Raw genomic sequence first — 24,361 nt, forward strand, 5'->3', positions numbered from 1 at the left:
TAATGACAGCTAGAACAGTCTATGATAAATAAGTTGATAAGTTAATTTACAATAAAGAAGTTCTGTGAGGACTTTGGGATTTATTTATTTTTTTTCAATGCTAGTATAGTTTGTCTTGCACCCAATGCTGGAATACTTAAAATTAAGAAAATAAATTCAGTCTTAATATCTAAAAAAGGAAGATGTTTTCGTTACTTGCTTGAATGTAGCTGTGGTTCAGAGCTTCAAATGGTAGCATCTAAGTCCCCTTTATAGTGAATATTATGAGATACTTTTTTAATTTCAAAATTTATGCAAGTCTAATTTTATATTGCTCACAAGCAGATGATTGTTTAGTTTTGTAGTCAGTAGAAATATGACTTGAAATCTTGCTACAATCAATGGAGCCCAGAGAATCAGTGCGTTTAGCCTGAAGCAGGCACCTGAGCTGCTAAATTGCTCTCTAGGCTCCACTGTCTGCAGCAGTAGATCTAACATACAGCACACTTGTATACAGCCAAACCTGAGGTATTTGGAGCTGAATCCCACTCTGTCTTCAGTGACCCATGATGCTTGAAGTGTGAGCTTGGAAGGTCTCCTTAAGGATCCCAGGTCTAGCTCAGCGTTGGGAACTTCTGAAGCCTGATGATGAATTTGTCTTTGAAAATAAACATACTGATTTAAAAAACAAGTCAGAGGACATCGTAACGCCACAAGAGGTAAAATGCTGGAAGTCATATGATGTGTGTTATTTTGCAGTTATGGGAGACAGCAGCTTTTCTGAGTTACAGAAACCATTGACAATCCCTTCCTAGAAGTCTCTGACTCTTTCAGGGCTCCCCGTTCCCAGATCTGCAGTGGTACTGCCATTCAAAAGTTGCTTATCTTCTTGCCCCCCCTGTGTAATAGGTTGCTGATGTTTGTGCTAACTCTAATGGATGTGTTTCCTCTGTAAGCAAAGCATGGAAATTAAAGCCACCTGCACATGTGAATCAGAAAAAAATGGGAGAAGAGGATGGTGCCCTTCCAAGGAGTCTGCTTCAGCAAGTGGTGCTTGTAGCTGTTGTTTCTTGTAGCTGACAGCCATTTAGACACAGGTCTCTGAGAACATACAGCCCAGTGTGTCCCTTAGGGACCCCCTATAACTGCTGTGATGGGTTGTGATGTCAGTATAAAACACACATTTGGTACTGACCCTTGTACAGACTTTGACTTGCCATTTCTTCCATTCCCAATGATTTCTGGGTCCCCGGCACCCCAAAGACAGGCTTGTTTTTGTCTTGTTTTTCAGTGCATAGGCAATCATTTATCCCTTCTTTTTCCTTTTTTTTTTTTTTTTTTTTCTTTCCCCAATGTAAATAGCACTAATCACCACAGCAAGCAGTCTGGGTATGGGCCATGTAGTAGACTTGAGACTGCTCCAGTCAAAATATTGTTCTACTTGTTTTATGTTGGGCTTGGCTGGCATGACTTTTCTGCTGCCCTGACTTCTAGGACTGGTGAAATGCCTGTTTTTATTGTGATTTTTTTTTTTTTTTTGGTCATTGTAGGAAGGCTCCAGCAATCACACGTTCATCATTAAGGACAGGTATGTACTAGGGAATGATCATGAAATGAATCATCATAGTGTGGATGTGAACATGTTGCAAAATTCTATCCATGCCAGTTTTTCTGCAATCATTTGTGTGCATCTGAGGGAATCAAAGCACTGGGATGCTCTAATTTTGTCTTTATTAACTGTGGAAAAGCTTCTCTGTCCATTAAGAGAACCTAGGAAGAAAATGGAAGGCAATGATCTGTTAAGTGATTTTTGTTGCACCATGTGAAAAGTGCATGTTTTCCCACTTTAAACTATTGCTCTCAATGAGGTTGAATGACTTTGCTTGCAGCATATTAGGAAGCCATGCACAGAACCTGCAATGGTCCCAGATCACTATGGGCATTGACATGCAGCTATGGCACTCTGGTTGGCCCTAGTAGAAGAAAAGATCATTTTCACAGGCTTGTGAACACAAGAAAAAAAGTATGAAATTCTCCATCTGAAGAGATTCCAAAATCAGAAAATATCCTACTATTCTGCAAGCCCTACTCAAACTCTGCTGCCTGCTTAATTGCCCTTTATTTTTGCTGACTATACTGCTACGGACTGTGAGTGTTCAAGAAATCATTTAAAGAATACATTTGAGGTTTTCTTTATTGTTCTTACAGTTTTCAGCCCCGCAGGAATCTTGTTTCCAAGCATTGTTCCTGTATCCAACAAGGCTAGAAACAAATTTAAGAAGTGGGAGCCAGCATTTTTATGTGATGGCATTATTCCAGGAACTGGTGCTTTAGGATAAACAGTAAATATTGTAGGGCTTGCAAAACAGTTACTGATTCATTGCTTATACCCTGCTGATTTTATTAATTGCCTGAGAGCATAACTCTGCTGCTGTATACACAGTTGACCTCTGGTCACATCCCCTCAGCATGGAAGTAACATTCAATGCTCACCTTTTGTTTCCAGCATCCAAACCTGAGGGCAACACATGCTATATGAGCTGGTGCATAACCATCCCACACAAACGGCTTCCCTTCCCCAAATTACAAGAATGCTAGGATGATTTGTAGTGCCGAGAGTTGCATCTGCTCACTGGGACAGGGACAAGGTCCCGTGTCCTTCTGGACAGACAAGGCTGACACCTAGTGACGGGATGGATTTATTCCTAAGGGGATTCACTGAGTCCTGGTTCAGTGACTGTTCAGTCATTTCTAAATCCGGAAGGTTTAAACTTCAAAGTAGGTAGTTCGTTTGTTTCATCATCACTTTTGGACTTTGTTTTCAGTGTTTCTAGCGTACTCTTCTAAAGGTCACGTTAAGGTGGCTGAAAGCTTGTTTAAGTATTGGAGCCATGAAGGTTTTGTGTGTGTTCTGAGAGCGGTACCCTGCGGCTGCCCAAAGCAACTGGGAGATGGCTCATAGCAATCAGTGGTAAGTTCAGAATATGGTCCTCATGTGTTTCTTGCTCAGTGAAATCATGGATGATCTTGGGTTTTAGATTCTTTTTGCTTTTCCTGTTGTAATGAATCCAAAATCAAACATGATGGGATATTCTCTGGGTTGCAAAATTTCCTGTCCGCTGATGTCTGCTGACCAAGGATAGCATCTTACAAGGACACCGCCACCTGAAAATCACAGTCTGTCCCATCATCACTGCAGATTCTGCTGGAAATAATGTGAGATCTGTTCCTTAGCAAACTGCATGTTGAAGACAAAAAGTAAAAGCTGCTAAAAGGCACTTCCAGAATGCTTCTGATCTTTTTTTTTTTTCTTACCTAGATTAAAATTTTGGAAGCATAGCATACTTCTAAGAATTGTGTGCGACCTTTATGAAAAGAAGTAGCCATATGAATCTAGGGAAACTGTCCCCCCCCCACAGTGTGAACCAAAGTAGTCTCTTCTGTGTAAGAAAAAGAATTGACTCCAAAAGGAGAATGCAGAGGTTCTCAGTGGTTCCCCAAGTTAATGGGTTTCACATGAAACCATAAACTGTAGCCCCGAAGAAGCCTTCTTGGATCAGTCCTCAGGACGGGAGGAATTTTTATTTTTTAAATGTCTTTTAAGTGTTTCTTCAAATGTTGGAAATAAACATTTTGGTTGATTCAGCATGACTCTTTGCTCGTAGCACTGTATTTGGCTATACAGGGAGTCAGAGCTCAATGTTTTTCTGTGGCTGAAAGGAAACTTTGATTCTTCCTGAATGAAATAACTAGGAACTTGCACAAGCCCTGTGTTGTTGAACGGAAAAAGCAGGCTTCTTTTCCTTCAGATAATCTCTTGTATCTGACTCAGAACTTTACAGGCAGCTCAGATTCTGTATCTGTGGTGTGTTTCTAATTAGCCTGTGAAAAATATAAAGGTTCCGTATGTTAAAATCCACTGAGTTTTCATGCACTAACTGTTTCTGATAGGATGTATCTCTGGAGAGAGTGCTAACAAATTCCCGAGGCAGAAGTCTCTGCCAAAGGCAGCAGAGTCCAGTCCCCAGGCAACACAAACCTCCAAGCAATCCAAATGGCACTCGCATATTTTTTTTTTGTCAGAGGGGAAAGAACGGTGTTATACGTGTTTGTTTGGGCAGGCTTGCTGTTTATACTCCTAGTGTCAGGGCACTGTTTGTACAACTTGGTGGGCGTCCTAAAACTTTCACCCAGCAATATGTGCCTGAGCAAAAATTTGGTGTGCTTTTCCACTGATGTTTGCAACTGGCCTTGGTTTCTCTCCAGAAGGAGCTCAAAAACAAAGCAGGCTGAAAAATAATTCATCTGCACCATCAGCGTGCATAATTATTTTAAAAATTCATGAAAATTAACAACATAACTTCATTCACACTGAAGACTTCATGAGCTGTGATGAACTGTGACTCACAGAATAGGTAAAATGTAACTTCAACCCATTATAAGTAATGAAAAGGGTACTTATTCTTAATGTGAAAGCTAAGTATTGGTAACTTTGAATGTTGTCTTTGAGTTTAGAGGAAATGCAGTGTTTAGTGAATGCCCCCACCCCCTTTTTTGGGAGTTGAGTCTGTTAGTTGATCAGACTAAGCCAGTTGTTTTCCTTATTTCAAACTGCTAGCACAGGATTCCTGCCCCTGTTCAGAGCAGTGCCATGGGGAAGAGTGAAGTTCTTTGGTATCAAAGTAGCATTTTGTGACTACAGGGAGCAAAGGAGGACATCTACCACAGCTGCATCTCCATAGGCAGGTGCAGGTCACTGCACCCTTGCAGTACTCTGCTCAGAGCAGTTGCCCTATTGAAGAGCTATCCATACATCTGCTCTGAAATACCATGCAGCATGCAGCTACAGCAGCGTGGGTACAGGTGAGGGTGCACAGAGAGCCCCATGACCCAGGCATGTGCTACCATATCCTCCTCATGCTGTTGTAACCTGGATGGGGATCAGCTTGGGTGCCCCCCCAGCTCACTGAGTTAAACCCATTTGCCTCTTGCTGGGCTGGGAGCCAAAAAGATGGTCTTCCCAGGATGGGTTAAAGCAACAGCAGGCAGATCTCATGCATGTTTGGCATGGAAATCCCCATCCTATTGTCCTGCCTGAACATCAACAAGCTCAGCAGTGGAGGCACTGTTCCCTTTCTGGAGGAAAGCTGTATGGTTAAAACTGGGACAGATGCTGAGAAGGGATAGCTTCTAAAGAGAGTTGGCTTTCTCTTCTAATATTTTCCAATCAGCTACTGAGATAATGTTGCCCTGTGGGGACAAAGACAGTGACTTGTCCGTTCACTATTTGCCTACCTGTCTAAAGTCTGATGTTCCTGCAAACAGAAGACATTTTGGTTATGCATTATCCTGAGGTCACGCTCATATTTCTCCTCCAACAAACTCACCTGCAAGGGTCCCAGTATTAGCTGCCACCCTGCAATGGTCAAGAGTTACATTTCCTTTTGTCAAATAATGGCAAACCCACCCAAACAATCACAGGCCTACCTCTGCCTGCTAATATGATGAACTAACATCATACCAAAGAGCTCCATGAATGTCTTTTTGGGTAGTTGAGCAAGACATGTATGTTCAAATTATTATCAACAGAAACACACTTACTAAGTTCTTACTAAGTTCTTACTAAGTTCTAACGCTCACTTGTTCTCCCACGTGCCTGGTGACAGGACGAGGGGGAATGGGCTTAAGTTGAGCCAGGGGAGTTTTAGGTTAGATGTTAGGAAGAACTTCTTTACTGAAAGGGTTGTGAGGCATTGGAACAGGCTGCCCAGGGAAGTGGTGGAGTCACCATCCCTGGAAGTCTTCAAAAGATGTTTAGATGTAGAGCTTAGGGATATGGTTTAGTGGGGACTGCTAGCGTTAGGTCAGAGGTTGGACTCGATGATCTTGAGGTCTCTTCCAACCTAGAAATTCTGTGATTCTGTGTAAAAGACAGAGAGGTCAAAAAGATATAAAAGTCTCATACGGATGAAAAAAGTCGTTATGACATGGAAAGAGTTTTAGAGGCTTTTTGTTTTTCCTATTTTTCTCTCTTCACCCATTTCCATCTCTTCAGTGCCATCCTTCCTAGAAAGCTAAAGCCTCTGACCACATGAGAGGCATGTCTGTGGGTTCCACAGGGCACAAGCCATCTGGCTCACAACACAGTTCAGTTCTGACTAGTCCCTGCATGCTGTTTTTTTTTTTTTTTTTTTTTGATCATTTAGATTACACAACTTCTTTGTTGTTTTTAATTTTTTTTGTTTGTTTTCTACATCCAATATAAAAACAAATCTACATCAGGGTCCCTTATTTCTTATGAAAATATCATTGCTACATCTCGACTGATGATCAAAATTTTGTTTTGGTAAAAGCCCAGTGCACATAAACCAATGATTTTGTCAAGGTTTGGCCTGGAGAACATAAAGACACCACCCCTATATACAAACGTTACGGAGTTTCAAGTAAAACTTTGACCTGGATAGCCTACAGTAGTTCTGGAAGACAGGTGGAGGTCCATTGGTCACAATGTTTGGGAGGCACAGATAAAACAAGAGATAGCAATGTCTGCAGAGCCACTTGTTTGATGGGCAGCAATGCTCTCAGCTGCAGATCCACCCACAAAAGAAATACACTTCGGTAGCTAATACCAGATGCCCCATCCCTGGAGGTGTTCAAGGCCAGTCTGGATGGGGCTTTGGCCAACCTCTTGAGCAGTTCTGGTTTTGCCTGACAGAGGAGTGGAGATGTCAAAGAGAGGGAGCTCCACCAAGCCCCATGAAGATGAGCAGCCAGACAGGAGCAGAGGCCAGTGTGCCCCCACTGATACTGAGGCTGAAATGTGAATTCTTCTCATCAGGCACCAGCAAACGTAGCCCCAGGCTTAACCTAGAGAAGCTGGTCTGCAGCAGGGCTGCTGCCCAGAAGCCACGTGTCTCCCATCCCCAGTGCTGTTTGAAAGATGCACACAAACATACTGAATGGAGAGGGGGATGATGCAATCAAATCCACCAAAAAATCCCATCAAAAGTAAAATTGAAATGATTTTTTTTTTCCAAATATCTTTCAGTTTCAATCTTAATATTGCTTGTAACAGTAGCAAAAACAGTACTTGTGGTTGCAGTATGACTTATACAAAGTTGGCAGCCCTTTAAGGGGCTAAAAAAAATGATAGTTGGAAACTTGTTTTCACATAATCAAGTCCACACCTTTCAAAGCAGTTCATAGTGTATTTAATTACAAACTCAGTTCAGCACACTGAATTATTACACGCTGCTTTGTTCCGGTTTTGTACCTGCCTCCACTGATGGTCTGACTGCATTTTTTCTCATTGCCACTTCGGCAAGAGAGATCTTGTTGATTAATATCGGAAACATCTGTAGAGCACAAACTTAACAGAGAATGAGAAAGATTGGTAGCTGCTATTAGCCCAGGGGAAGATTTTGATAACAAGATAACGCCCTAATTTTCTGAGAAGAACATTCACTTTTTACTAGCGTGCTGTGTTTGACTTGGTGGTGACTTTTACTGGTTACCCAGGCGAACATAAATAATGCTTTGTGTAAGCGCATTTTGCAGATGCAGACTGTTTCCAGATCACCTAAACACATCTCTCTCACTTTGCTACTAATTTTCCCTGGGAGAGGAACCAGCTCCTTTCCTGCCCTGGCCGGGGCAGGGAGCATGCACCTGCCTTCCTTGCCCAGCTGGCTGCAAGGAGGTGAAGCAGCTCTGCAGGGGCCAGAGTGTTTCAAGGAAGGGGCTGGCCGCAATGTTGGTGACTTCCCAGCATGTCCCTTGGGGATGTAGCCACTGAAATGTGCTTGTTCCTAAAACACCAGCATGACAGAGGTGGGGGTCTGGGGAGCACAGGCAAGGGGTGAGGAGGAAGCAGGGGGTGGGCAGCAGCCTCCAGCTTCCGTGGGGTTTGTGCCACCAGGGAATGAGGTGATCACTCCGAAATCCTGCCCCAAAGCCTGTCCCAGGCTTCTGCAGGGCTGTGCAAATATAGTGTCGGCAATCCTTGTTTACAGGAAGATCCATGAAGTTGTGCAGCAGGAGATATACCCGTGAACTCCACTGTTTCACACGAAATGAGAACTAAGGTTGAACTATGTATGGTTGGTTTGGGTGTTTTTTTTTGGTTGGTTCGTTTGTTTTTCCCCATAAATTAACATGGAAAAAAATAAGTTGGAAAAAACAAGTGCCAGGACCGCTGGGGGGAGGTGTTATCCCGGTGATCCTGGGCCGGCTGCACCTCCTGCAGCTCCCGGCTGCAAGTGCTTAGTGCACTTTGGGGTAAGGCACTGAGAGGAAAATTTGCTTGCTTTAGGTGTTCCCAAGCTTTAATACTTCAAAATGTGCCCTGCACCAGAGCAGAGAGTGCTGCTTAAAAAGTCAGAAATGCCCTGAAGTGTCTTTTTGTAATTAATTGATCATAAAAGCTTTTAACACTTTCAGTCATGCATGGAGATTAATGAGGCAACAACTTTAGGGGATGGCAAGGAGAGTTTTAAAAGATAATGGTTAGTAAATGGGGAAGCTGCTGGTCTATTACCTTTGCATTTCCTGGTGTTAAAAACTGCAATCTTTGAGGATATCTGTGAGTCAAAAGGGGAAAGATGAATACTCCTCTTACAATGAAATAACTGAGCTGTGGTAAACTTCTTCAGTTTGTCAGGAAAAGAAGCAGGAACAAGGCAGTATGCAAAGGTACCTTGTAAAGATACTTTTTCTTTCTTTTGCAACATTTAAATGGCAATTAAAAGTGTTTATTAAACATGGTAAGTTTGGATCAGATCTCAAGGTGTCTAGAAGTATGTTATGCTGCATTTCTTGATACACAGTCCCAGTGAATTTCTTCTGCAATTACTGTTTTGTGGGAATAAATTTATTCCCCTAGAGCTCTGCTTACAAATTGGAGAACTAAAGGTATGCTGTGGTTTAGTCTTCCAGGTGGGAAAGCAGTGTGGCCTTGAGGAATCAGATACAACACAAACGAACAGCATTTATTTTCATGTGCGTTTCTACAACTGAAGTACCATGGGAAACGAGTTCTGTGATGTGTGTTCAGTGTCTGTAATACGGCAAGAGGCACTGTAGGTACCCCACTGGTAGGGGAAATGTGTCTATTCTCCCTTTCACCTTACAGTCAAGTAATGCATCCTGTGGCCCCAGGCACAAAGTGACCAATTCTGAGGTCTCCAGTATCACAAACAGTCAGAGCAGCATATTTCTGGAATACAGCTGTGTCACCTTCTGGTTGTCAGTAGTCAGTGTTAAGCTAAGTATTTTGCCTTTACCATCATTGAAGTATCATCTATTTCATTTTCATATGGTGTTCAGCAAAGATCTGAATGGATAGTGAAATTATATCTTGAGATTTCCCCAAACTTAGGATATTTTTTATCATAGTACTGCAATATAAGTGTGTTGGAGGACTGTTTTGTTCTTAGCTCTGCTGAGAACAAGATTTTGTCTTCTGGGTTTTGGCAACCTGATATTTCCACAAGCTCTGTTGCTTTCCCAAAGTCCACTATGGTCAGACATCTTGTCAGAGGGGAACTACAATGCCAACTCCATGCTTTCCATTTTCTTCCTTAAGGCACAGTAAGGGCTGGAGCTCCTCCAGTTAGAGCCATGCAGAAATGAGACAACATGGGCTGCTAAGATCTGACAACAGTCACAGTTGTCTTCCCCATGCTCTCCCACAGGATGAAGCACCTGTGATGTTTCAGAGCCCTCTCACAAAAGAGAAGTTCCACACATGGCAAAATCAGATTAAGTTTGCTAATTTTAAAAATGTTCCAAAGCAGGAGCCATCTTATTTGGTTTTGGTATTCCTCCATATGCAGACAGAGCATAGTAGGAGCACCAATCAAGAGAAAAAATACACTTTATTCTATTCCTTTTTTTTTTTTTTTTTTTTTAAATATATATATAGAAATAGTTATTCACAAAGTCAATTGCTTTATTTTCTCCAATAACATATCCAGGGAGTGATGAGCCCAGCTCCAACACAAGACCTCTTTTCTACACATTCACTGCATAAAAGCTTTGTCCTTAAGTTTATCTTGGAACTTCAGTGGAAGGTTTGTGACTGAATTTTGCTAGTACAAGCAGGGAATCAACATCTATGTGATTCATCTTCCTCATGGCATAAATAACAGATTCCTTATTTTTTTTTGTCATGTTCAAAGGCTAACATCACTGCAAAGTTTGTTGATTGCTTGTGCCCTACCAATTGCAATGAGCTTTAGGACACAAAAAAAGATCCTGGAGCATTCTGGAATAAGGTGAACCAAGTTGCCCAGGAAATCCCTTTACCGTGTATGAATCTTAAGTGTGAATCTCAAATGCATAACCAAGGTTGGATGATTTTATTTCTTACAGATGATAGCTCTAATTTACATGACATAAGCATGAGCAATAGCACGTAGAAACTGATGCTGTTCAGCATGTTCAGAGCATATTCTGCCCTGTTTAAATCCAGCCTTACAAGCTTAAAGTCAAAGTGCAAGAAGAGACTTGTAGAGATTTTTTCTATTTCTGTTTATCTTAAATGACTGTGAAAGAAGAGAAAGAGCTCTTGGCATGTGGAAATACATAAGCCCTATCTTCAGCACAGTGGAAATGGGTAGCCATTAGAAATATAAGGTACTATGCTCTTACATGATGAGTGATGCAGGAGATTTTTGTGTTTGAGTAAAATGAATGCAATTTATTGTTTTGGAAGAGATTCTTCTAGTTTCTATCAAAGAAATCATTATCTCTTTAAAAAGATCAATCAGAATAAAATCTGAACAGAGTAATAAAGGAATTCCCAAACTTTTCCATGACCAAATGAATTTTATATATATATATATTTTTTTTTTTAAGTAGAACTATGAATCACCAAGTGAGATGTGGCCCAAATTAAAAGAGGAGTTCCCAGGTATCAGGAAGCCTGGTCCTTGAACTTAACTGAGATCTTACTGTTTAATTGCTCTGTTTAAGAAAATAAGATTATGTTTATTTCAAAGGTAACCTCAGCACTTCCACGGATTTTGCAATACTGCACAATGGATGGGGTCTTAGAACAAAAGCACAAGAGCAGATTCAGTCATTCTGAATTCAACCCTGCATCTACGCAGAGACTCTTGTAACATAAAGAAAATCCCTGCTGAGACAATCTTCTACTTATTTATTTCAGGATCATATGAGCAAGCAGAGAATGTCCTAAGCTTTGTTCCTAGCACCCAGGTTGACAAGCTGTCCAGAGTCAGAATAACCCTGGCCTCATACTTCTTGCTACCGTCTCCTGCTGAGTGTAAAATATGGCTGTCTTGCAGTTTGAATAAGGCTTTTAATATGCCATGGGATGTCACGGTCCACAGAAATGGAATACAGTGTTCTGCTTGCTGTGAAACAGAAAAAAAGCTAACCAAACTGGTTCCTTCCTCCTGAGTACATAGTGACTGATTTGAAGTTCAGTCACTGAGACTAAAAGTATCAGCCTTGATCACAAAAAGAAAAAAGCACTTGACAGATGGATTTAGTCTTCCCTCAGCATGAACATCTATTTGCCGTTAAAAGTTTGGTTAGTATATTGAAGCCGAATAATGGGATCTCTTCTCTTAATCCATCATTAACAGACTGTGGCATGAGGCGGATATTATTTCTTTGAATTGAGCTCTCTGGGGGGAATGTTCAGTGCTCTGGTAGAAATCATGCTATTTGGAAGGGTGTACATGGCTGGGGGAAAAGAAAAGTTTATTTGAGAATATAAAGAGAAATAACTCTTAACAGCAGGGCTTTTTTCCACTGCATGGCTACATTTACTGGAGCTGAAGTGCTGACTCCCTGTCCTCACACCCACAAATACAAGCACAGATTGCTCTGATGAGACCAGTCAGTGCTTTGTGGGATGCTGCAAATAAATACTAGTGAATATAGAAGTGCTACAGGAGCAGCAAACACAGAGTGTGACATCAACATCTCCAGTGTCGTTGGGTATTCCTACAGATTTCTCACCACCTTTCCTCACCCTCTTCCTGATGCAGTGCTACAGAGGAAGACGGGATGTGAGACAGGTAAGTGCCTTGTTCTGTCCAGCCCCAGTGAAAGGGATGACCAGGGTCACAGCCATTAGTTGACGATGAGATTTCAGAAGCAAAGTCAACACACTTTGCCTTGGGTAAAATCCTGTTCAGTGGACACAAAACTGGCTTGGAGAATCCATAGTGAAGCTGGAGACCATGTGTGCGAGTGTTGAAGCATGCTGTGGAGCTGGCGAGACAGCTTAAAGGTATTTTCTGGAAATCTTTGCTCTCTATCGCTGCCTGTACCAAGAAAGTCCTTGCCATGGCCCTGATTTTGAGGATGATAGTGCTTTTCACTATTTTCTGACTTCGAAGCCAACACAGAGCTGTGTTCTCTTTCAAGCCCTACAGTGTGCTGTTTTACCATGTTGGACTCAACTAAGGCGACTGTCCAATTTTAATAGATGTGTTTTCCACAGGAAATTAATGTATTGTTTCCCCAAAGCTATTTCAGTCAGTAAACTTCACTGCAGCCTGACCAAGTCGCACGTTACTTCAGCCAGCCAGATGAATTGGGTGCCGTCGTTTGGTCCTCTGACTAGTTTTGGCCAAGAGAGTTGTGACAGCCTCAGGCTGCCAACTACCAGGTGACAGCTTGCAGCACAGTCTGGTAGCCAAACATCTCTGTGTGTTGTTTTTGTTTGTTTGTTTCTCAAGGAAAACTGTGTATAGAGATTAATTGTTAATTAATAATAATTAATTGTTGTGTTGCTTCTTTGACTATCTATAGTATATATAATTGTATAGTATGTAGGTAGGACATATATAGTAGTATGTATATCATAGTGCCAGGGTATGGGATGCGGAGTATATGCTCTGCATTTGATTGTGGATTTCTATTTTTTTTTTATATTTTTTTCAGTAGATTTACAATTATTATTTCTTTCTCTTCTCCAGGAGGTACTGCAAAAATGAGAGTGAAGGCTCAGCTTCACCTCTCTGGAGATAAAACCTTGCAAGCAGCCACAATCCCTTCCCCGAGCCTCTCTCTGTCACGATGACAAGCAGCTCACTGCTGTCAGGCCCGTGTAGGAAATCCACACAGCGACACGGAGAATGTTTATTGTGGAGGGAGAACTTTTGCCCTGTGAAGTCACCTCCTACCAGTCACCAGTAGGTTTCTGATATTCTATCACAGGAAATTCCTGGTGGACCACAAAAGCAGTCCCCTGAGTGCAGCTGCTGGGGGGGAGAAGCGGTGCGTTGCGCCGTGGGGCCGAGCTGCGGCGGCCAGGGTGCAACCGAGCACCTGTGCCCTGCAAAACGCAGACTGTGTGCTCTTCAAACAATGTTCCAGTGAGCTATACAGGGGGGCAAAGGTCACGCGAACCATTATTGTGCTGCATTTTATGCAAACAAAAAAAAATGTATTAGAGGATGTGCTTTGTATTGTAACAAGGTACTGTAAGATTATATTTAGGCTTCGTGGCTTTGAAGCCCTTGGTAACACAACTGTATAATCACAGCTCTTGATGTTAATGAGGAAGTTATATCATAAGGTACTCCGACTTACTGGGAACGGTGTAGGAAGAATTAATAACCTTTAGGAGAGCCTATAAATCCAGCTACTGAAGCCTCGAATGCTGGTTGTATGAGATAGATACATATGAGATGGATATACATGTACATATACATCTCATATACATCTCTGCAAAGCAGAACGAATCACAGAATCACAGAATGGCTCAGGTTGGAAGGGACCTCAAAGACCATCTAGTTCCAACCCCACTGCCATGGGCAGGGATGCCACCCACTAGATCAGATTGCCCAGGGCCCCATCCAACCTGGCCTTGAACACCTCCAGGGATGGGGCATCCACAGTTTCTCTGGGCAACCTGTGCCAGTGCCACCCTTGTAGTAAAGAATTTCCTCCTTTATTCTAAATGTACCCTCTTTAAGTTTAAAACCATTCCCCCTTGTCCTGTCATCTCCCTGGTTAAAAAGAAGGAAGATACCAACTGGCAATTGCTGTTCTCACCTTGCTTGTCAGGCACCTGTTCTCCTTATATACCTCAGGGTGTGAAGTCCTCACAGGCACATCACTTTCCTCTGCTCTTCTGCTCGGGTTTCAATAGGGGATCACAGTAGCTACCTCAGCAAGTGAGCAAGACTGCATGAACCTATATCTGAGTGAGTTACTGCATGATGGGGAAGCAGTCAAAGGGTGAACACTATGTGGCTGAATGCTACAAGATCGCATTTCCCTTGACTATAAAGCAGACTCCTCCTTTCTTTTAAAGATAGGGATGTTTTGGAAAGAAAATGATAACTGGCACCTGCTAAAAGCAGACTGCATGCTTCCAGAGAGCTGCTGTTAACTTTTTACCAATGTCTGATTTCTGTCTCTAAATCAGCAGTACCTTTACTATAAGACAGAATTTTTGAACAAAACAAGAATTGACCCAAATATAAGCTGTTCCACGCATACTCATACAACCCTTCTACAACAAATAGTTAAACTGTTTCTCTCCTCTCCTCTCCTCTCCTCTCCTCTCCTCTCCTCTCCTCTCCTCTCCTCTCCTCTCCTCTCCTCTCCTCTCCTCTCCTCTCCTCTCCTCTCCTCTCCTCTCCTCTCCTCTCCTCTCCTCTCCTCTCCTCTCCTCTCCTCTCCTCTCCTCTCCTCTCCTCTCCTCTCCTCTCCTCTCCTCTCCTCTCCTCTCCTCTCCTCTCCTCTCCTCTCCTCTCCTCTCCTCTCCTCTCCTCTCCTCTCCTCTCCTCTCCTCTCCTCTCCTCTCCTCTCCTCTCCTCTCCTCTCCTCTCCTCTCCTCTCCTCTCCTCTCCTCTCCTCTCCTCTCCTCTCCTCTCCTCTCCTCTCCTCTCCTCTCCTCTCCTCTCTTCTCTTCTCTTCTCTTCTCTTCTCTTCTCTTCTCTTCTCTTCTCTTCTCTTCTCTTCTCTTCTCTTCTCTTCTCATTTAAATATTCACTTCTCACAGCATTTTCCAACTATCCCAATCCCCAGGATGTCTAAATCTTGCCAAAAGGGCTTGTTTTGGGTCCCCATAGGATTCTGATGCTGTGCACATTTGCTGTTCCTGCAGTGCTCTCTATTCAGTGATGCTTGCATCACCACGCTGTCACTACCAGCCTTGTCAGGGCACACTGTGTGTGTCGGCATAAGGAGCAGGGAGTCAGCATTGGAGGCATCAGCTCCTTGCAGAGGGGTACAATCATGTTCAAAGAGGTTGTGTGCTTTGGGGATTCGGTGGGTTTGGGGTTTTTTATTGAGTTAATGAGCGTGACTATCTTCTCCTCTTTTGAAGGAACTATTTAGAAGGTGAACACCAGCATTGTGCCAGCCTGCAGTGGCTGCACCAGGTTATTGCAACCCCAGAGCACGTAGTCTCCAGACCTACAAGCAAGGGACTATCAAATTATAAAAAGGGATTACAAACCCTGTTTTCAGAGGGTGCCCATGTGACTGAGAAGCATATGCACAGCTTTTAAAAAGTGACTTACTGAGAGATGATGGACTCGGCAGAACCTGCAGAGAAATCAGATGGGCATTTTTGAAAACTGTGCCCCTTATTTTAAAAGAAAGGAAAACGTGAGGCAATCGCAGCTGATTCAGCATCCGGCAGTCTCAGCCAAGTCATATTTTACCTCTTCCCTTCCCTCCCCGTACAAAACTTCCAGGAAAACCTGCAAAGAAAAGGCATATGTGGGTAGGAGGAGACCTGCTTTTAATTTCTGTACCTCCTATTCAACACAATGCCACACAATGCACAGGATGCGAATATCCCAAGGCACCTTATACAATACAAGTAACAAAAGCACACACACATGCACAAGAAAGGGGGGAGAAGCAAGTATGACAGAGCTACAATGCAAAATACAGGTAGAGCTGTCTTTAAAGTGCTTACATGGAGGAGCTTCACGAAAAACTCATCTCTAGAAAGGAGAAGTTGGGGACTGGAGAAATATTCCAGTGATTGCAAAAATTGGATTTCCATTTCAAAACATGATTTATCAGTTTTTCCTCTGTTGTTTTGAATGTAGTGGCCAGATATTTAAGGCCCCTTCCAAGCCAAACCTTTCTATGATTCTGTGAGACTGTGATCTTCATTACCAACAGAGGAGGACTCTAATGCAATGTGTCCTCAGTGTAATGTCCACTGATGCTCCTATGGTATTATCTATAGAGCAACCTGAAGCCAGCACCGAGTCACATAAAGGCAGCAACGATAGCCTGCAGAAATTGCTGTGGTTAGAACTATATAACAGCTGTAACTGTTTTGGCTATCAGGGGATGAGTGCGTGTAGGAGGTGCTGACTCCCACAGAAACACCACTTCACCTGACTAAAAGAGATCCTTCAGGGAACAGGACTGCAACCACCATCCTGGTAAAGTGCTGCAAAGTGTTTAGAGCAACGCCCAGCATTAAGGCTGCTGTCAGCACTAAATGAGTGCATCAGAGCCTGATCAAAGAAATCTAGGGTTTCTTGCAGCCTCTTGCTGAGGCACTGCTCTGCATTTCCATGAGAATGACAGTGCTGTGGGTGAAGCACCTGGAGCCTCACCTGGCCTGCTCTCAGCTCAGGCACAATTCACTCAAATTTTGTGAGCTCACAAAATCCATGAAGGAGACACGATTTCTGAGCCAGCCACTCTTCAACATTTTTCTGGAGTTGCCATGAGACTTTTACAGCAAGAATGTATGCTGTTTTCAGATAGGAACAATAGGAAAAACAAACAACAACAAACAAACAAACAAACAAAAACAAAACAACAACAAAATAGTTGGACAAAATCTTCACAATCTTTACATATATCTAATATTAGAAAGATTTTATTTTATTCTTATCATTTTTAATAGAGGGCTTTCATAGGAAAGCCTAACTGACTTCTAATGACAATAATGTTGGCTGGTGCATCAAAATCAAATGTGGAAATACAGAGGCAGAGAGTAGAAACTGGAGGAAATATAAGCGGTCTATAGCCATGAATCATATTCTCCCTATGGAATGGGGTCACTGGTGTAACACATTATGCATTACCTCTGTGTCTGACAAAAAATGAAGCTGGCATTTATTTATTACATTTACAGTGTACATTTACGGTGGACAGTTGCTATAAGTATAGTGGTAGTAATTATAGTTGGCAAAGAGGAGCATTTTGAGTATCTGAGCTGCATAATTCTGAATCTACCAATACAAAGCTCTCCCTTAATCATAGAATGGCTCAGGTTGGAAGGGACCTCAAAGACCATCTAGTTCCAACCTCCCTGCCATGGGCAGGGATGCCACCCACTAGATCAGATTGCCCAGGGCCCCATCCAACCTGGCCTTGAACACCTCCAGAGATGAGGCATCCACAGCTTCTCTGGGCAGCCTGTGCCAGTGCCTCACCACCCTCTGAGTGAAAAATTTCTTCCTTATATCTAACCTAAATCTCCCCTGTGTTTGTTTAAAACCATTCCCCTTTGTCCTGTCATTATCTGACTGAGCAAAAAGTCACTCTCCATCTTTTTTATAAGCCCCCTCTAAGTATTGAAAAGCTGCAGTGATATCTCCCTGGAGCCTTCTCTTCTTTAGGCTTAACAGCCCCAGCTATCTCAGCCTTTGTAGGAGAGGTGCTCCAGCCCCTTGATCATTAATGGATGATCAAATACAATAATACCAGATCAAATACATGCTCAGTGTAATGGTACTAGGAAATTCACTAGAAAGAAAGAAGAAAAGCAACAACAACAACAACAAAAAGATCTTTATTTTTTTTTCTTTTATTATTTTATTTTATTTTATTTTATTTTATTTTATTTTATTTTATTTTATTTTATTTTATTTTATTTTATTTTATTTTATTTTTATTTTATTTTATTTTATTTTATTTTATTTTATTTTATTTTATTTTATTTTATTTTATTTTATTTTATTTTATTTTATTTTATTTTATTTTATTCATTGTGAAGTGTGACGAGACAGAGGTTTTGTATAATGACCTTTGAAATTGTCACCAGTGGAATCAGACGTCCTAGACCTGTCAACAGTGATGGCACCTCCAGGTTTGGTGCACAGAGCTGCTTAGAACTGCAGGAAAAGTTTGTGTGAAGGACACAGGTTTGTTATATATATTGTATACAACCCCTTCTTGCATTTCTGACAGGATTGCACTCTGGCTTTTGATTTTATTTTTCTGAAAATAAAAAATCAAACAAATGTGATACTGATGTACAAAGGAAGGATTATCTTAGCTGCATGCAGTAGTATCTTTTACAGCAAGAATGTATTTAGGATTTTCTAAAGGTACATATAAAAATTATTTTGCATTAGCTGAGTAAACATTATTTAAACAATTGGCTTATCTTTTGTGTGCTTTATTGGGAGGTTGGATAGATAAATAAACAGTTCTTCCTTCAGCAGGACCAGCCCCACTTTGCAGCAAGCTCCTCACCTTCCCTTCCCTGCTCCCCCAGCTCTGTAGATCTGGCTGCCTCCAGCCTCAGCTGCCAATTCGTCACCCCGGCCGGCTCAGGAAAAGGAGTCATTTGTTGCCTGAACACTGGGCCGAGTTGGTAAAAGTGACCGAAAATGAATCCGTAGGTTAGTTCCAGTAAGTGATTTCATTTTTCTTGTTTTAAATGTGCTCTTACCTGGCTAAAAGCCAATGGTTTGCTTAGAAACACGCTGGACACCAGCGATGCCTGCCATGAAAGTCAGCTCATGCCATGCACCACATCCTTTTAGCACGTGCTGATGCCTAAAAGTGTGCACTCAGAAACAAATCTTTTTATAGTAAAATAACTTCCAAATTTTATCCCATAGACACTCTGCACCTAGTTTTCTTGCAGAAAGCAGAGCTCTTATCAGTGTGTGAAATGTGCTGATACATTCCCAGTGACCCAGAATCCAAACTCCTGCACAGACATGTTGTAGGATCTCCAGGAAATTTTTGCAGGGTCTTGGATCTTGGATAGGGATTGGATAGGTGGAACAAAATTTATCTTTGCTTTCTGCTAAACTTTCTGGCAGTTTTAAAAGATTCCTGTTCTGCAATGATGAAACCAAGACCTTTGGTGAATAGGGTGGTTTTTATTTGTTTAAATTTTATTTTTATTTATTTATTTCTCTCTGTGTGTGTGTGTGTGTGTGTGCATGTGCATTTGTAAAACCAGAGAGACTTAGGCACTTTGAAGTAGTCCTGGGACCTAAGACCAGGAATTTAAGTACTAATCAAAGTCTGACTTGATCATCAGAGTACTCATTGCTCTGTAGGGAAGCTCTCACTCACTCATGGGCTACAACACTGGTAAACTACTTTAAATAAAAATTTACATTGTGGAGAAATTAGTTATCTTATTTTCCTTCGATCTACTTTTGAATGCAAGATAGCCTTAGTCAGCACAGATTGCAAGCTACATTTGATCTCCTGTCCTGTAATTCCAAATTTCCTTCATCAGAGTTTGGGGGTAAAAAGGAACAAACTATAAATTGCTGACTGAAATATCTAAAACCCAGGTATTGAAAAGCTGGCACATATTTAATCAATCTTGAGAGGAGAACGGGTTTTTATATTAGGCTGTAGAGAAAGGAGAAAGCTTTGGGTATGGAGGAGCAAAGGTATGGTGAGAAGTTTGCTGAGATCTTTGTAGTGTAATAAACCATAACTCAATCATGGCTGATGACTTCACACTGCGAAACAGGTCTGACACCCTGCGTGCCTCCGGCATACACAGAGTTCTGACACTCTCCCAGGTTAGATACAGACCCATAACCCAGATGAACAACAGTCATCAACATGAACCAAATTCGACAACCTCAGCCTGGCATGACAGAGGGAAAGTGGTAAAAAATTCAAACCCTAATTTTGTAGTTTGCTCCAGAATCACAAACACCCCACTTTTTTATTTCTCTTTTATTTTTTAATAAACAGAACCTAAATTCAAAACTTAAGCTCATAGCCACTTCTTTTTTCCCTTCCTCGTCTTGTTTACATTTGCTTCCATCAGGGTCTCACACTATAACAACAATAGTGATATTTGTTTTCAGCTATCTAGTAATATCTTCAAAGTAGAAGTACAACTTTGGGAGCTTGTGACCCATATTTGATTTTGACTAATGTTTGTATTTCCAACTAATGACCTCAATAACAATAAATAAATACATAAATAAAATCTATTTCTACCCTGCCACTGCAGCACAAACATACCAGATGAGATCTTCTTCTAAAATTGCTGGTAAAGGATTTTGTGTGCTTTCAGTTAAGAACAATAAACACAATGAACTTCAGTGCTTATGCTGATTGCTACTGGGAGGAATGAACAACTGATCAACTGTGTTGCTCACTGCCAAGTCTTTCAGGAGCTCATTTGCTTTGACAGCTATGCTGTGAATTTGAGTGCCCTTCCTCGGTCTTGATTAATTATTGTTGGAAAGGTGGGACACCAAAGTATGTCCCTTATCTGCAGGTGGAGATCATGGGTTATGCTATTTTTAATGCAGGTTTTGGCCAGGAAGCTTCATAGCCAATGGACACTCTCATAATTGTATCATTAGAAAAAAATCATAGTGTCTATCCCAGAGTGTCTGGACAAGACTTGGACATTATTGTCTGGGTTATAAAGTGACTCAGTGCCGTAGGAATGCCAGCAATGAAAAGAGGAATTCTTTACATCCCACCCAGGGGAGTAAGAGGGAACCTCTGGCACATCCCTGCATGAAGTCCAAACAGACAGACAGCTTCCAGCTGCTGGGCATGGCTCTACTTAAAAGAGAACTACAAAGTAGGGGGGGACATGGGTGTGGTTTGTTTTGACTGTGTTGTAGGGCAGAAAGATCTAGTTTTCCTCCAAATATTTTTTTTTTTTTTTTACACCTCCCTCCCTCCCCCCCCACCTTCTGTTTGCATTTCTTCTGTTTGTTTGTTTGTTTGTTTTTTAACATCAGGACTTTGGACTTTGCCTGTCCCTGGAAGACTCTGTGGCTAAACAGAAATAACAATATGGGAGTGAAAGCTGAGAAAAGGAGTGGGAAGGGTTTCTGCAAATGGGGCAGCCCCAGCATTCTCCAAAAGAACTTAGCAGCCTCTGCCATCGCTAACACCGTACTGACTGCTGAGCACTGAATTACTTGGCCATGAACCTGTGCAGACACCCAACCACATACTCTTCTTGTGGGCTCTTTGTGGAGGTGCCACCAGGTGTCTCTGATCCCTGGGGCCCAGGCTGCCTCCATAAGAAGGGTGAGTAGATGTGGGTGGTCTGCAGAGAAGCTGCCACCATCTCCAGAGAGAAAGGTAATGTCAAAGAGGAACCTGTGCTGTTGTTTTGCTTCCTGCAGCTATGGGTTAGTGAGTGCCATCGGAGGAGTGGTTGCAGACTTCTGCAGTTCAGCGAGCTGCCTCTGCTCCTGGGAGGGATTTAAAAGGTTAGCTGGATAGAAGTGTGTGTGCCAGAGCGGCAGGAACAAGCAGTCCTCTTGTAAGTGCCTGACAACCTCACATGAAGAACAAATTCCTCGGCACACCCAGCAGCTGATGCTGGTTCACCGCAGCCTGGGGTAGGCACCAGGGTCTGTAGCACCAAACAGGGTGCAGAGCATCGGTGTTGAAGTAGTGATGTGGATTCAGGGCTTATGTGGGTTTTGGAGCCTGGTTTGGTACATGCATCAATGAAGATGTCTTTCAACAGCCCCGTGTTTCTCTCTTAGGGGCATCACTACTACTTTATCTCCTGAATTTTAGAGTAAGAGCTCCAGATATGGGTGAGGCTTTTGCTCTTTGAAGTATTGCATGGCAAGATGGAAGAAGGTAAGAGCAGTAGGTAGAAGGTGAAGAACTTCTTAGGCCTTCATTTCAGGCTCCTGATTTCCCACGTATCCATATTGTAAAGTCCCTTTCCAGCTGATTTTCAGTTTCTCTGTAATGAAAGCAGAAGCATTTTGAATATTGGCTTTCCACACCAGAAGAGATTAGATAAAAAGATGATGCAAGCTCACTTTAAAGTAAGAAAGAAAAAAAAAAAAAGACCAATCAATCCCTGTAACCTTAGGAATGATTATTAGATGTAATCTTTTCTTGTTTGTTTGTTTCTGTGTCATTAACTGCAGGTCACAATGTACTCTTAAGGATAACTCTTTCCACAAAACCCTGAAAAGCAGCTTGCAGTAGCGGTGGTGGGTTTAAGAATCCAAGAGTAAGTAGTAGCTGATCTGGCTCAGCAATTTCCTAAGTTAGCATTGATTAATCCTTCTTTCTAATGTTACCTGTATGAAACAAATAGACCTTTGCCATTTCATTTGGTGGCTGTCTATGTGCTGCTGGTTTAATAGCTAATTTAAGCTGTCCTACATAAGTACTGCCTTTATTTTCTGTTAGTTATCTGTGATTTTGCTGTTTTGTGTACCTCCAGGTATTATGTGTCACTACTGAATTATTTTCTAAAGAATGCTCTGGGGAAGCTTAGATGTAACCTGAAAGGTGAGACCTACCATTGAATTCCCAAACTGTCAAAATCTTTGTATTTAACCTCTGCTTGAGCTTTCTAGGTATTTTGGCTATGAGGTTTTCCACATCTTAGCCAAGCTCTTCCCAAAGCTAATTGTTACTGCCGCTGACCTAGAGTGAGTTGAATGAAGATCTTGACAGCTCTATATCCACTTTATCCTGATTTTTTTTCTTTCTGATTTAGTGTCTGATGTAATGTGCAGCGCTGAATACCAATGGTGTCTCATTAATGGATTTTTTTCCTTCCTGTACTTTGTTTTGTATTTAGATATAATAAATGTGGATGGCTGCCGCTAATGGATGAATTGGCAGTCCACAGTCTTTGTTGACAGATTCAGCCAGCAACATATCTGTATTTTTTTAAGATGTTAATCAGTTGTGTGGTCACTAATGACTTTTGTGACTACAAAAGTTAGGGCTAGAGTGATGAGGTAAGTGACATACTTCCTAGGACACGCTTCCTAGCGTCATGCTGGTTTTCAGTGCTCACACTTATCATCAGGGGTACAAGATGTCTTCACAAATTTAATAAAAATTGATTATTTGCAACATCCATGAATAAGTTTTTGCATGGATGGGTGTCTGCCCTGTGTGGTGGGGTAAGAATCATGTCTTAAACGAGAATGACCTTCATTTATCAAAATCCCAAATATGTCCCTCTGCTATACCACTTGGAATTCAATTCAGTGGTTATTTAGTTTGCAGCTGAATTACCTCATCCCATGCTGGCAAGGTCGGGCCACCTGGGGACTCCACCTGGGTCATGGGCGCTCCAGGAAGTGTGGGTGGTTGAGCGCGGTGGGTGGCACGCTGCCCGCTGAGTCACTGCAGCAAGGCCTTCACAAGGCCATGGGGCATGAAGGGAGGCATCTTTCAGAAGAGAGACAACGCTGACCAATGGAAAATCCAAGGTGTTTTCTCACCAGAGAGAAAGCAGTGTTCTACCTAAGGAATATGTATGTGTTTTGCTGTTAGCATCTCTCTTGTACTGCTGAAATAGACGTTAGTGTGCTGTTCAGTAGCTTTCCTATTTAGGCATAGAGGCATAAAGGGTGATGTGATTCACCAGAGAAACAAATGTGTAGCACTCCTGCAGGTGCAGTTACTAGCAAAACATTCAAGGGTTTAGCATTATTTCACTAAACATTGTTTAAGTTCTGAGAATATACAGGGTAAAAATATTTTGTTTTACTCTCCAAGGAAAAATGTTTGAGTTCACGTTTAACTATTATACTAATAAAACCCAGCCCAAAGTCCTCTCTTTTAATCAAGACAATACCCCAGTGCAATACCCCCAGATTTGAAAATGTGGCTCCTAACTGGGCTGCTGAGGATAAATACTATAAATAGCTCGCCGAGCTCCTTTTCATGTGCTCAAATGTGTTCCGCAGTGAGCCTGTGCAGAAAATGTGAATGTACGCAGCATATCTCAAAGTGATCATCACAGCTTAACCTCCAGTTAGCTTTTGCAAATGCTATAATCTTTGGTGGCATCTTTACTTGCTTCTCTCACAATGACTTTGATTTCTTGACATGTTCTGTCAAGGGGAGAAGGATATCTCTGGTCTGGCCCCAGCCCCATGGGTCTGCAGCTGCATCACTCCACACTCTGGCCTCAGTGGTCTGGCTGGTGTAAAGCATGCTGGCCAGCAGGACAAAGTGAGCGGGGGTCCAGCAGCAGCCAGAGGAGCAGCAGAGCAGCTGAGGCAGCCCCTGTGGTCTCCTGAGTCTTTCTCCTCTCCAAGCTCTTCAGCCTCCCGAGCTCAGCTCCCTCTCTTGTTGGAGCATGCACATCCAAAAAGTGGTATGGTAGAGAACAAAGTTTAAAATAAAGATGAAAGTTTAGATTTGTGAAATAAAAAGGTACTTGACACTTGGCAAA

At 42.1% G+C, this 24,361-nt stretch overlaps 1 long non-coding RNA gene across 1 annotated transcript; it reads left to right on the plus strand.

Annotated features, from left to right (window-relative positions):
- Positions 1 to 2,865: 2,865 nt before the first annotated feature.
- Positions 2,866 to 24,361, plus strand: LOC311433131. The gene is made up of 7 exons (XR_014690582.1): positions 2,866 to 2,950; positions 18,452 to 18,588; positions 20,922 to 21,270; positions 21,684 to 21,783; positions 22,083 to 22,168; positions 22,385 to 22,452; positions 24,026 to 24,361. It is a non-coding gene; the product is annotated as an uncharacterized lncRNA (long non-coding RNA).

The sequence above is a fragment of the Aythya ferina genome, assembly GCF_964211825.1.
Source record: "Aythya ferina genome assembly, chromosome: 2".
NCBI classification, from domain to species: Eukaryota; Metazoa; Chordata; class Aves; order Anseriformes; family Anatidae; genus Aythya; species Aythya ferina.